We start from the raw sequence: 14,667 nt of genomic DNA, 5'->3' as shown, positions 1-14,667 counted from the left end.
GTTGAAGTAAAATTGGCGTGAGGCTTTTTCTTCCAACATGAATTCAATAGAAACTCATGTCCTGCCTCCCATCCCATCAGGTGACCTCCAGGTTACCTTTTGGACACATGTGAGACAGGACTTGAGCTCTCAGGAACACCTTGGGAGTCAGCAGCGCAACCTCACAGGTGAGGGATCGATTTCCGGTCCTGAGCCTTTGTGAGTTTGTGTGTTGTCTACCTGGGTGACGGGTTTTCTCCGGGTGCTCCGGTTCTCCCGTTTTTTTTTTTTTGTTTTTTTTTTTTCAAGCCATGCAGCAAAAGCTAATTGGTTTATTGTTTTTCAATTGGAATACATCAAGTACATCAATTAAAAAAAACAAAATTGGATCTCATCTCTCTTGTCATTATCTGTCATAGCTGTAAATATTCAAGTCAGACTAACCTGTTGATTCAGTTTCACCCAGGTTAAAGGTTTTGTGTAGAAAAACACAGAAAATGTTTCTTTTTGAAAAGCAGTTTCTTTAGCATAAAAGTTTGCTTGTGATACTTAAACTATGTTTTCTGATAATACCCTTTATAGTTCTGTTCAAAAGAAAATCATAGACTATATACAAGATTTCAAAATATGAAATCAATTAATTTGTCTCAATGTGTCAGTGATCAGTATTAGTCTGTCTGCTGAGCAGATGTTGTCACCTTTTCCACTACTAAGTCATCCTGTTCTTCACACACGATCTTTGTTTGTCCACCACAAAAGGAACTTTCTGGCACCAACAGCACATGACAGCCACTGTCGGTCTGAACCTAAAGCAAGCAAGTTAGACAGTTTGCCTTCAATTAAAAGCGTAGAAATGGTCATTTAAAATGTGACTGATTTGATTCATCAGCTCGAGACCATTCTTTAAAAATTTATATTTATTTATTGATGTTTTTCCCCAAACACAGAGCAGTCTGCAAAAGAAAACACAGACTTGAAAATTAAAAGAAGTAATAATTCCACAAGATAGAGACCACCAGACCAAGGACCATATTAACAGCAATGACATCACATATTTAAAAAATTCAGTTATACATGTCTGCACACATGTGCATGTGCACATATATGAAACATATCTAAGCCACAACAGACTGTGAAGTATTTCCCGTGTAGCACCTTATTCTGATGCCGTATATGAGGAAATGTCGTTCAGCCACGTAATAATAATAATCCATTTTATTTATAATGCACCTTACATTCCGGGGAATCTCAAAGTGCTATAAAACAAATGATAAAAACAACAGTGTGGACACATAATGACTGCAAGGCTATGTATCTTGGAAATATAAACGATAATGTCATAGATTATGGTAGATATGTGGCCAAGATATAATCCATCACATGCAAGAAGGCAATAACAAGGAATTAGTACAAGACTGAACCTGTTACAAGAAAACAATGGTTGGATACTAGAGATTTATACTATGGGGAAAAAACATGAAAAAATGTACGAGTAAATATAAGAACTAGATGATTTATGAGTCAGTGGAAAAAACATTTTGACTAACTGACTTTTGAATTTCAAGATCCTATCACACACACTTTTTGTTACAAATGGACATTTGTAGCCATGACTGTTGTATTTCTCACCTTTTTTGCTTACTTTGCTTGAATTTTCTCTTTACCTTTCTGGTAAGTTATTATAATAGCCTACTTGTGGTTGTATACACAAACTAAAACATTCAAGTAATTTAAAAAAAAAAAAAAAAAAGCCGTATGGAGACAGGGTGAGGATCTGCGCTATTCCACAACAAAGCAATAGACAAGGCAAGGCAAGGCACCATTCATACACAAGGCAATTCAATGTGCTTTACAAGAGCAATACATTAAAATACAACATTAAAGGAACAACAGATGATTAAAAACAAAAGCTAAAAGCAAGAAAAACAGTGCAGAAAATGCATTTAAAAAAAAGCAACAGCAGACAAATATGAAAACAATAGCTACAGATTCATCCTAACAATAAGTTACATATCTAGTTCACTGGTAAGATGCAGTAAATAGTAATGTTTTAAGTCCTGATTTAAATGAGTTGACAGTTTCAGCCGACCTCAGATATTCTGGAAGTTTGTTCCACAGGCGGGGAGCATAGAAACTAAAGGCTGCTTCACCTTGTTTGGTTTTGATCCTGGGAACACTGAGTAAACCTGTTCCAGATGATCTGAGGGGTCTGGATGCTTCATAACGTACAAGTATATCAGAGATGTATTTAGGCCCGTCCCGTCTCAAGTGCTCATATAGATTGGTCGTGTTGCCGCGGACGTGGCGACTTTAACTTTTACACAACAGCACGTCTTTCTGTTCAACGTCGCCGTACCTGAATCCAAAGTATCGCCATGTAACAGACGTTTTTGTCGCCACCAACTCAGCCTGTTCATGGTCGAGCTCATGCTCTTCTTCAGCGTCTGTGTTGGTCACTGCTGCACGCACCAGAGGGGTATTCCAGAAAGCGGGTTTAGTGAAAACTCTGAGTATGTTAACCCTGAAATGAGGGAATCTCTGGGTTTTCAGTTCCAGAAAGAGAGGTAAATCAAACTCTGAGTCAATCACCATGGCAACTGAGTCTGTGAACCTAACCTGCTCGCTGACAGGTTTTCTTCAATAAACCCTGCCATTGATGACGGCTTTTTATTGTCGGCTTAACTCAGAGTGAACGTACTCAGAGTTGACTGAATTAACTCAGATCAGCTGTTCTGGAACCGGATACTCAAAGTTTCCCATCTCAGGGTAAATCAACTCAGAATTCAGGGTTAGACTCAGAGTTTGTTGAACCTCCTACCTGGAATACCCCGCAGGATAGCTTGTGGGCGTGATGTCAACAAACTCCACACACTACAGGAGGCAGTCACCTTCACAGGCACACATGTTAACATTTATTTAGCTTACATTAAATCGCAAATCGCAGCCTTTTATGCGGTTATGTAATCGCACAGCCTGACATCGCGATTCATTAGATTAATCGTGCAGCACTAAATAAAATTACTATCACTGTCATGCACTCTAAATTTAGGCCAATCAGAAGAAATAGATAAGTTCAAGGAGGATTGATGGAGCAGGACAACGATTTGAAAAGAGTAGTAATCAAAATAGCCTTTAATGGCAAAAGTGCCACCTTTAAGTGCAAAACACGGATATTTCAGATATGACTGAAAACTTTTTTTTTTCCTTGTATCAGAAATTAGCAGCACTCAGAAAATTGCATTGATGGAACAACAAAACACTTAACAGTATGAAATAGTGAATATGGGCCCAAAATAACAAACAAAACACGAAATAAAATATTAACAAAAAAAGAATAAAGTCCAAAAAGTCAAGTCTTATTTTTTCTTCATTAAAAAACTTACAAGGATTTCAAGGCCCCATGGGAACCCTGTGTATAATGTCAGTATATGACAGCTCACATATTTTTGTGCAAGAGAGAAATGCAATTTGTGTAGACACTGCAACACCATTCATACTTTGGTTTTCTCTGTAAAAGATGCATTGTGTTCAACATTCCCCCATTTCCTTCTAGTTATCAAAGTGTGCATACCCTCTACGTCAATGAGCCAGTCCCTCCAGTGGCCAGCTGCTCTCTCCTCCTCCAAACGCCGAGAGCTCCCTGCCACACTGAATGTGACTTGAAATAGTTTTGTCACTTGCTCTGCTGTCAGCGGAGCAGGGGGGCCTCCAAAAAACAGCAGCCGTAAGGCAGGCTTTACTGAGTGCCTGCAGCACTCCCAGAGCTTCCATGCTCTCCTGAAGCCTTGTAAAGATATAACATAGATTACACAGATTACGACCTGCCAATATAAATGTAGTACCTGTTTTAGTTGTGAAAAAAAAGAATCTTAAATATATCAAAGCTGTTGATAAAATTATATTTCTATAACTAATTACATGAAAAGATCAAAAACAAAAATCAGGGCTTACTTATTGATAGGGACCCCAACAGTGACAGGCTGGACGCTGCCTCCAACGCAGCTTCTTGGACTTCTCCTGTTGTTGCCGCTTGTTTTATCTGCAATGAGCCTACAATTAGTTTTGGTACAAATAAATAATGTCACAGTTCCATATTCAGTTAATTACTTCAATAGGCACAAAATATACAGTAGTAGGCATCTATTATGTGCTGTAGACATGTATGAATATAGTTGTAAATTGAGAAATGGGTGGAGCTGAGTATATTTTCAAAATTTTCTATGACTATTATTTCCATTAATAATTTCTATGATTGACAATAAAATTGAATTCAAATATCAGTAATATATTTTTTTGATGTTTTTCTTTATTTTTTCCACATCTACTAAGCTTTCTCTGCCCATTTACAGGTCCTTTATTTGTCACTGTAGAAAACCTCAAATCCAATGATGGTGTAAACTAATGCTCTCCTAATGGTACTGTAGTAGGAAACTCTGCCATGTGTGGTCAGCATGTGTCCATTTAATACAAACCAGAGGATCGGTAACCTTTGTAATGACAACTGTCTGGGAGTGTATCAAATTTAGTTGGAGTGAGAATGTAAGCGTAATGAGTTATAGAAAATAATATTTGCTAAAGTATAATTTTAAGTACCAATCTATGTTTAAATGTAATTAATTACAATCACATGAGCCTAAAGTTATTTTTACATTACGTCCCTTTTTGTAAAATGTCCTTTTCTTGAAATACACAAAGTGGTATAAATATAAAGTGGTATATGGTAATCAAAATTTTGAATATTGCTTCCAGTAATTTAAAACTTGCCTTCTGGAACTGGTTCCTTAAGTCCTCATCCTCCACCTCCATCAAATCAACAGGGGGAGTCGTTTCCTGTCAGCCGGCAGAGCAGTCGCTTTGAAAGCACGTGTGGCCCCACTCCTCCATGAACTACACTCACAGAAATGATGTTTCCAATGACCTTGTAGGTGCCCCTACTAAGTCCTGAAAGTATAAAAGACAATTGAAATTTTGCGGTAGAAAAGGTTAGGCAGCAAAACCACACAACTGTAGACAGAATGTACTGATAACTGCAGGTGTACACTAGTATTACTTGTCTCTGATATTATCACCATTTTGTCGTTTGTAAACATTTGTGTCAGTATGATTTGAAATGATGATGATTGAAATAAAACATAAGGCATTCATGTGTTCTTATGCTTTATTCAGTGTGGGTGGCTGCACGAAATTTTTTTCCATTTTTTATTTGTTTTAATCAGAATTATTTGTAAAGTGTGTGTGCTTGATTAAGGTGTTCATTTATAAGTCCTTTAATATAATAATCATTATCAATTATAAGTATTTAATCATATTATTCAATTGCTTTAATGCAGATAAGAAACACCTCAAAATGCAATTCTGCATAATTTCTGTCAATATTTTTGGAAGTTTAATGCTGTAATTGCCCCCACTATCTATGTGTGAGTGTCAATGAAACTGCTGACTGGTCATTTACACACCTATGGAGTCCAGTCCTAGATTTTTAGAGGACGCAGGTCCAACAAAAAAACGGCTGCTTATTAGGGCCTTCATGAGCAGGGTCAAGAACTCCCTGGTTGGTGCCCCGTTGTCCACCGACCCTTCCCCTTGACCACAGGTGTCAATAAACACCACATCAAGCTTCCTTTCCGGGTCGAAGGCCTTCCTCCTAAATGCCCTGAAAGCACTCTCCAGAATGTCAGCCCTCACGACACTGTTTGCTGGAGGTGGCAGTGCTTTAATGTTGAGGTTTCCCACCAGTGTGCATAGCACCTCCCTCAACTCTTGGGACACACTAGAGGGGACACTTGAAGGGACACTGGAAGGGACACACTTGAGGGGAGACTTGAGGGGACACTGGAGGGGAGACTTGAGGGGACACTGGAGGGGAACTTCTAGAAGAGGCAGAAGGGAAAGAGGCCAAATCCTGCAAACAGATAGAGTTAACAAATAATATTATGCATTGTTATGTTGGGTGCACAGCACACACAGTAGGGGTGTTGAAAATAATCATGTAATTGATGCAGTGGCAGACCATAATCAATTATAACAATGATGTAATTCGTCACATACGTGATGGCAAAAGCCTAAATGTTTTGTTGCCATACTCAGGAAGTTCTGTGATTTGTTGCACTGCATGCCATTAATACTGTAAATTGTTAAAGGGTGTCAGCAAATAAATGACATGAATAAAGTACAAATATAAATTCATTAAGATTAACTACGCTTCACTGATAATTACAGACAAATTTAATTTCCTAAACTTACCTGTGTTTCCTCCTCCTCCTCCTCCTCCTCCTCCTCTGTGTGGAGCTCACTTTCTGAAAGCCTTTCAGGTGACTAATAGGGGACATTAGAAGAATAGTACTTGTGAGTGTTTCCTATAACGTTTCCAAGTGCAGAAGTGTTCATTGTTGTTGTTTTTTTTAACATTGTTAACTTACCATGTCCATTGGCTCACTGCTGTCTGTGTCCGTTTCAATTTCACACTATGAAATACAAGAACAATTTTAATACAACAGAAAAACATTAATATTGCAACAACTGAGATTTTTTTTCTAGAAAAAAGGATTACTCACCAACGGACGAACATATAAAGCTGAGCGTCCCAACACTCCGCTTGAGCGGATCTCTTTTGGCGTGCTTTCAGTCAGGGGGACCACCACCCTGTGCCTGTTGACTTTGCAGAACTCAAAGTTGTTGTTCCGCAGTTCAGGATAGATGGCCCTTATAAACTGCTGAAAGCCACCTGCATCAAGGTTCCTTTTGAAAACTTTCACCTCAGCGGCTAAAAAAACAACAACAACAAAACATCAATAAAAAAACAGAAAAAAGAAAACTTTGAACTATTGAGAATTAATATAAGTACATATATATATCAAACTTTACATTTTGTGGTAAAACGTTATTTTCCAAATATGCCGGATTCATGGGTCGCATGACCATTGCATTACACTCACTCTACTCACTCAATTTACTCAAGGGTGTAAATTAAATTTTGATTTGATATAAATATTTCCTTGTGGGTACCAACAAAGTCACAGCCTGGATGCCGAAGATTAGATTAGTGCTGTACATGTTATTCATTTCAAAATGTAATCATTCCACAACAGTCTGAAAGGGTTTACTGTTTCTGATTGAATTTTAATCCAACAATTTTATGTTTTATGTATCCAGGTAATTAAAAAAAAACAAAGAAAAGTGGCTATTACAGGCCATGGAAAACACAAATTACATGATCACATAATATTTAAAAATAAACAGAGATTGGTGTTTTACCTTGGCGGCAGTTGAACAGTTTTTGATGGGTTAGCGCATGAGGCAAATCCTCAGTGACCAGCTGTTATGTTCCGGGTTACTATAAGGAAAAAAGCAACACAAGATCACACAAGCAAGGACACATTACTACTTTGTGATATAGACCCCATTTCTGAGGTTCTTTTACAAAAACAACATAAAATTAAACAGTGGCATTGTTTTTGGTGTGTGTCACGCTTTATCAATCAAAATCAACATTTCCATAAATTCATGTGGGGCCAAACTAAAATACAGTTTTTCATTTCATAAATTACAAATTTTCAAATATTACAAGGCTTCCTTAGAGATAATTACATCATTGGTTATGAAGTCATCATGTTTGTCACCAAATTGCCACCTTTTTTGGCTTCACAGATCACACATTAATGCACCATCTTGTGGTCAAATGAAAATACATCCAGCCAAAAAAAGATAACACCTTCTGTTAAGACCTTAAATTGACAGCCCACAGCAGGGTGGCTGGTGTTTTGCTTCTGGGAGAAGATAGATAACAACACAAAGTAGTGAATGAAAACTGTGTATAGAGTTATACTTTTTCTATGTCACCTATATTTTCTTTGTGTATGTGCAGACTTGTTAATATAACTACTAATATACTTGCAAGGATGTTTTAATTTGTAAATATGTTATGACAAACAATAGGGAATTTTTACTTATGGTTGCTGGAGTGTGTCACCCTTGTGGCGCTGCTACTGTGAAAAATGAAAACATGATTGTGTCATGTTAGATAGCCAACTATGTTGAAACTTTGTATGTAACAATACAGGATTCAAGCAAAATAAATGTTCTTCCTCCAAATTAAAGGACAAACAAACTTTGTGGTAAAAATGCAGTATATTCTGTCTGCATATAATAACACTCCAATAATATTAGAGTCAAAAAAACTTTGTTCTTATGTCATTGTTCTCATTTTGAAATCAATGTCATTCTTGCTTTTTCAAAAGTAAAGCATCAAAACATGTATTGCACAATAATGTAATAACTTAAATACCGGTAGGTAATAAAATTTGCACTGCATCAGAGTGGAATTGTGAAAAAAAAAAACCCCAAACCATCAGTTCACAAAGACATTGAAATGAAGGCTACAACAAAGGGTGGTTTGTATTGCTTATGTGTATTTTAATAAACACTGTTTGAAGAGATGAAGCAACTACACCAAGGGATCTTGTATGAGGTCTTAAACTTGGGCTCACACAGCAAACCTACACCTTCCCTGCCACAGTGGTCTAAAAAGGGTTATATGATAGTGACTTACCCGATGTTGCACTGTTGTAAGTGCCTTTCAAGTTGACACAGCGGGATCTTGCTATTGCATCTTTGGCAATCTTCTGTAATCTCCTCCACATTTTCTTCCTATAATGTCATTTACAGAGATGGGTTAGGGTTAGGGCACATGAAAATAATACAGGCAAAAAAATTAACAAATAATTTACTACATATCTTACCTGTTGCACTGCCATATTGAGGGGGAGGTCATTCTGCAGAGAGAGGACGATGTAGGCAACAGCCTTCTTCAGTGTGCTGCGATTTTTAATATACTCTGCAGTATAACCACCAGGTGGCATTACTACGTCGATTAATTGTCTGCTCCTGCAGCAACGCATAATTTTAAATCCCCTGCAGTTCTTTAATGGGGGGAAAGTGTTCTCCAGTGTTTGGAGAAACTGCTGTGCTGTGCCTTTGGCATCACAAAATAAGACCTTCCTCGCACCAAGTCCACTGGCCTGGAGGCACATATTCTCCTCCAGGTCAGGGATTTCATGGGTATCTACCCGAGAGCAACAGAAAAATTTGTGCTGCCAGGGCTGTGTTAATTTGTTTGGGCGCCTTCTCGAACCCTGGTAGGGCTGAAATAGCCTGGTCAAATTTGCGCTGACCAGGTCTGGTCGGGTCATTTGTAAGGTGCCCAAGGTGGGGGGTATGACTTGCTCCATTGTTGCTGTTGCTGCAGCTGTAGCAGGCCCGGCAGTGACAGTCTGTCCGGAATTCGCGGCATCAGCTGGCTCAATTCAGATATGATGTCCCTTGCCCTGTATCATTGTAGAAAAAGAAAAACAAATAAATATCTCTTTGGATAAGAGTTCCCATAATATGAGAAATCAAAACCTTGCTTCTGTGACCTCATACACCGACTTAACATTCTGCTTTTCACAGGCCAGCAACCCAAAAAAATCCAGATGCATATTTACAGATATTATATTTGGTGCAGAGTTTAATGTTTATTTTATATAAGCTTTGGAATAGCTCTCATTTACTGTTGTATCACTTTATATTTAATTTTAGATTTTAGATTAACTTTGAGCCCATATGCTCAAAAAATACATTAAAAACAGCATTTTAACGTTGTATTTTCTGGCAAAGGGTCAACTAGGCTACATATTACCCATATGAATTTTTTTAAGGACAGATGCATTTTTTTTTTTTTTTACATTGCTTGAACATTTCCTCAATTACCCCAATGTGACTACAATAAAAGGACACAAACTCTAAAAGTTTAAAGCTTCGAATCACGCTGCAAAATAAAGTACTTTTTTTTCTTAACAATCGATTACAAAGGCTTAAATGAAAATCTACTGTTTGAATTCAAATATGAGCGGGAAGGAAAAACACGGCACTATCAATGTAGAACACAGCCCATATAACATAGATAAATGCTCAAAATAAACGTCGTCTACAGTAAAAAATACATAGTTTAAAATGAGAGTGTTTAGTTACTTAATGCAAAGCCATAATTTACTTGTAGGCCTATATCCTTGTCTTTATAGCCATTTCAGTTATTCAGTTAATGTGTCACTTCAGACATAACGTAAATGTAATGAAGATGAACATCAACTGTACAACACTAAAGACATAACGTAAATGCTTATGTTACTGTATAAAAACTTAGCGTTGATGCTGTTCTGTAGACATGATGGAACACTCCCGCAACAGTGCCCACCAGACTGAGATGGGTTAGTTCGTATCGGTATTCGGTTACGAATCGCCTTGTTGTTTACAACTACTTCCGGTTTCAAAATAAAGTTCTGTGGAAACTTTCATAAAAAACAGTCTGTGATAAACAGTAGGCTATACTATGTTTAATCTGATTATTTCTTATATAGTCAAAATAATCCAGATATTGTGTTTTTTAGAAATCAAATTTAAGATGCACCTGCAGGGCTTGACGCTAACTTTTTTCCCAAGGAGCACATGTGCTCCGAAGTTGAAAGAGCGCACAAAGAACTTTAGGGGCACAATGTAAATTGATCAAATGATGTGTTTTCCGTAATAAACGTGATGCAAATAGACATTTACAAGCAAAATTATTTAATGAATTTTAATTAATTTTGCTTGTAAATGAACAAAAAAAAATATTTAATGAATTTGTATACAAAATGTACAGAAAGGTAAAATTATCAAGTTTTGAAAAAGTATTGCAATTTAATTGTGTTTTTAATGTTGTCTTATATATATTATCTTTGCAATATGATTATCTTATATAATGTTCAGTGTTGGGGGGTTGAGAGACATCCCTCCACTGGGACCTAGAGATGTTCCGATACCATTTTTTCCCTCCCGATACCGACTCTGATACTTGTGCTGTGGGTATCGGCTGATACCTAGTACCGATACCAGTATGTTATAAAAAATACATATATACTACGCCTGCATGACTGTGATATATGATTATCATTGTGGCAAGGCCTGGCTCAGGTTAAACCCTTTGTAAAACATGAATGAAATACAGCAAATGGAAGTCATTTATTTTTAAATTTATTTTTAAATAGAACAGTATAAAAAACAGTAGTGCAACAGCAACTTAACTAAATAAATCTAGGAATAATTTGTTTGTTTTTTTTTTAATTAAAGTGCAGCCACAATATTAAATAAAAAAGGCATTTAAATAGAACAGTATAAAAAACAGTAGTGCAACAGCAACTAAACTAAATAAATCTAGGAATAATTTGTTTTTGTTTTTTTAAATTAAAGTGCAGCCACAATATTAAATAAAAAAAGGCATTTAAATAGAACAGTATAAAACACAGTAGTGAAACAGCAAGTTAACTAAATAAATCTAGGAATAATTATTAAAAAAATAAAGTGCAGCCACAATATTGTAAAATAAAAAAGGTAGTCCAACAGCAACTTAAATGATTCCTTTAAAAAAAAAACTTATAGTGCAACACCAACCTATAAAGTAAACATTCAAAAAATACAAATCAAAAGAGCAGCAGCTACACAGTAAACAAAATACTTTACAACAAGGAGGCTACACATTGCAGTAGCATTTTAGCTCACAATTCCAAGAGCAAAGGCAGATTCTTCTTCAAGAAGATGAGCATTTCTGCTCTCTCTCCTCCTAGCCTGTTCCTTCTTGCATCAACAATGTTGGATGCTGCACTGAACAGTCTCTCACTGTCAACACTGGTACAAGGAGCACAGAGATACTTTGCAGCAGTGGCAGCCAGGGTGGGAAACCAATTTGGTTGACTCAGTAGTGGAATGGGCTGTCTTAGCGTGGGACCGTTTGCTCTGTCAAATATGTCTGTATTTGAACCTGTGTGCTTGTGCTACTACTTGCCCCATGTTCCTCATCATGCTCCTGCAGGATTTCCTCAAACAGGCCTTTCAAGCTGCTCTTTCTGCTGCTGCTGCTGCTGCTGCTGTCTGGCTGTGCTTCCATACCTGGGGCTTTATGGGGGTTGCCTGGCACTGCCTCTGCTCCCTCAGGTGTGGTCCTGCTGCTCAGTAACGCCTCCATCTTCTCCACCTCTCGGGTCAGAGCATCCTTGGCAAGCTTGATGCTGTCTGCACCTGTGAAGTATCTGAAACAACAATGAAAAATAATAAATAAATGTCTTAATGTGTAAAATAAAAAAAATTAAAAAAATAACTGTTGAATCGTGGGTCTAAAGAGTGGCAACTGCATGCAAGGGCTCATTCTCGATGGTCTTGAATCTTTTCTGGACAGCCTCAAGAAGGGTTGTTTTCATGGTTTTTATACCCGTGTCCTCCTCGTTCTCCCGAGAAAGCAGGCGTTTCAGCACTGTGACCGAGGGGATGACTTCAGCTGCGGATGAGGTGGAGGAGCTCATCTGTCTGGTCAGTTCTTCAAATGGTGCCAGAACAGTGATTATTTTCTCCAGTAAAGCCCACTGGTTAGCTGTAAGGGTCACTGGCAGGTCGTGGTCAGCTCCATATGCTGAAATTGACCGCTTCTGCTCCAGTAAACTCTCGACCATATAGTAGGTACTGTTCCACCTCGTTGCTACGTCTTGGTGCAGACGTTTGGTGGGCATTTGGAGATCTTTTTGAAGATCCTCTGTAGGCGTGGCCAGTGGCGAGTGTTTGAAATGCGCGACTATCTTCCTACCATTCGCCAGTGCATCATTCACACTTCTCTGTGACAGTAGCCCTTCATGCACCACCAGCTGGAGATTGTGGGCGAAGCATCCCAAACTTGGTACATCCATCTCGTCCATGGCTTTCTTCATGTTGCTAGCGTTGTCGCGCAAAACAACATGAACATTGGATTTGGGGATTTTCCACTGTACTAACATCCCCTCAATTGCTTCGGCAATTAATGCACCGCACTTCGAGGGGTAAATGTTGATTCTCTGTCCACCCAGTGTGACGTTAAACTTAGCAAAGACATGGGGCACACGTCGGAGCTCCAAATGTCCGTGGTAAAGCTGATTGCATGCACGTCTTTCAGCATACACGATATGTGTTCCTAACTGCCTCGTATAATTTGGGTAGCGAAGTTTCGGAGATATATTTACGACCTGGCAAACAGTACCTTAACAGTACCTCCATTAAGCGGCAAAATCCCACATTTTCCACGACAGACAGGGGTTGGCCATCCAAGACAATAAACTCCAAAATTTTGTCTGTTATCTTTGTTGCTTTTTGGCTGTCTTTGGGGAATTTATCTCGTCGCTGGAAGGCAGTTTGCAGAGTTTGCTGCTGCAGCTCGTCCTTCTTTTTCCCCTTTGCTTTGGTAAATTCGTCGTGCTCTTTAGCGTGACGCGTCTTCAGGTGTTTAATCAAATTGCTGGTATTGAAATTAGCAACACTCGCGCCACCCCTCGAAATTTTGTCTTGGCATATGTTGCATGTCGCAGTCTTGCTGGTGGGAGCATCCAGCGTGAAATACTGCCACGCCGCTGGCATGATGCGCTAAGGCTAGTTAGCTCCTTGTCTAGCAGGTCAGATGATCAATTCTTCTTCGCCCCTCAAAAACAGCAGGCTGCAGATGGCAGCACAGCGCAACTGTTTTAAGAGCGGCGAAGAAGAACTGTGTGCTAAGGGAGCTAACTGCTAAATAGATTTCTATTTTAATAAATTACGTGGTATCGGATCGGTGCCTGAACTCCAGTACTCGCCAGTACCGATGCCAGCATTTTTGGCAGTATCGGAGACATTTCCGATACTGGTATCGGAATCGGAACAACGCTACTGGGACCCATGGTACAATACCAGTGAAAGTATCATGGTTCTGAGGCAGATGTGCCTTTTGTCATTTATAAAAAGATAAATCACTTTTCTGTAACACATCAATGATATTTCAATGGAATAAATTACTTATTGACTTATTCATACTTCAAAACAGCATCAATACGTGATTAACATAGGGGGGATCAAAATAAAATAAATAAATGAAATAAAAATCAACCAGCCACCCTCCTCCTCTGACAAGTCCCCTCATAAGTAACGAACAGTCCCTAAAGTTTCTCCTCTGATACGCCACATGCCGCCATGGTTCAGCTGTTCAGGTACTTTTGGGCAGTCATGACAACAAGTTATTCACCTGGAGCCGGACTTCTTCGCCGCTAAGCCTTTATAATGCGCCGCCATATTTGACAGGAATACGTATTCCTGTCCGTGTCTGTGACCCCCGTTCAACCCACAACTGGCGGGATTCGCCGTTACTGTTTATCGCCACACTGCCGACATTTTACTCTGTCCGTCACCACACGCTGTTTGATTGCGTTATCAAAACACGCCGCTATTATTCGGCCCTGCTTTTCACTTATTCCACCGAATACCGAATGTGTGTTTTTTTGCAATATTCGGCCGAATATATTCGGTGCATCTCTACATAGGAGCCTTCCCCCACTCCCCACTCCCCTCACCGCTGCTCTCCTCACTATACTGGCTGCTGCGCTGTGCAAGTGCACAGATGTCTCAGAGTGGTGGTGCATTTGCAAAAATGTTTTGAAGGATTATTGCAGCAGCGGCGGCGGTAATAATTTAAATGAATGTAGCGGAAACACTGATGTTATTACTATCCTAAAACATTCTCCAGGTCCTCTGAAACTCTGCAGGACTTATTTCCACCCTGCCCAGCAGCGGTACCGTGACAAACGGTCCCCAACTGCAGGGAGAACAGAGAAGGCCTCCCCGGAGGTCCGC

General features: G+C 38.9%; 1 protein-coding gene and 1 long non-coding RNA gene across 2 annotated transcripts in view; one reads left to right on the top strand and one right to left on the bottom strand.

The window, feature by feature from the left end:
* Positions 1-8,764, bottom strand: part of LOC125894828 (uncharacterized) — a 20,900-nt gene extending 12,136 nt beyond the window's left edge. The window contains exons 1-2 of the long non-coding RNA XR_007450117.1: positions 8,718-8,764; positions 8,528-8,625 (exon numbers count right to left, since the gene is read on the bottom strand). This is a non-coding gene — a long non-coding RNA (uncharacterized LOC125894828). The remainder of the gene's footprint in view (positions 1-8,527; positions 8,626-8,717) is intronic.
* smu1a (SMU1 DNA replication regulator and spliceosomal factor a) overlaps positions 1-14,667 on the top strand; it is a 114,268-nt gene that overhangs the window by 47,556 nt on the left and 52,045 nt on the right. The gene's annotated exons all lie outside the window — the stretch shown is intronic.

The sequence above is a fragment of the Epinephelus fuscoguttatus genome, linkage group LG9 (assembly GCF_011397635.1).
Source record: "Epinephelus fuscoguttatus linkage group LG9, E.fuscoguttatus.final_Chr_v1".
NCBI classification, from domain to species: domain Eukaryota; kingdom Metazoa; phylum Chordata; class Actinopteri; order Perciformes; family Serranidae; genus Epinephelus; species Epinephelus fuscoguttatus.
Note: the sequence above shows the minus strand (reverse complement) of the source record. Positions and strands in the feature narration are given on the sequence as shown.